The 215-nt window shown below is 54.4% G+C and overlaps 1 protein-coding gene across 1 annotated transcript in view; it reads right to left on the bottom strand.

Moving 5' to 3' along the window:
• LOC125482551 (sodium/potassium-transporting ATPase subunit alpha-3-like) overlaps positions 1-215 on the bottom strand; it is a gene marked incomplete at both ends in the record, with an annotated part of 4,244 nt that overhangs the window by 2,334 nt on the left and 1,695 nt on the right. The window lies entirely within an intron of this gene.

Genomic DNA, 215 nt, shown 5'->3' with positions numbered 1-215 from the left:
CCTCCCTCTCTCACACACACACCGACTGTCCCTCCCTCTCTCACACACACACCGACTGTCCCTCCCTCTCTCACACACACACCGACTGTCCCTCCCTCTCTCACACACACACAGACAGACACACACCCATTGTCTGTCACAAACATGCACCCACTGACACTCTGTGCGCAATAGTCAGAGTGAGAAAGGGAGAGACATACACGCACAAACTCACA

Source organism: Rhincodon typus, unplaced genomic scaffold, assembly GCF_021869965.1.
Source record: "Rhincodon typus isolate 14 unplaced genomic scaffold, sRhiTyp1.1 hic_rhity00012244, whole genome shotgun sequence".
NCBI lineage: Eukaryota > Metazoa > Chordata > Chondrichthyes > Orectolobiformes > Rhincodontidae > Rhincodon > Rhincodon typus.
This window is presented reverse-complemented; position numbering and strand designations above follow the sequence as displayed.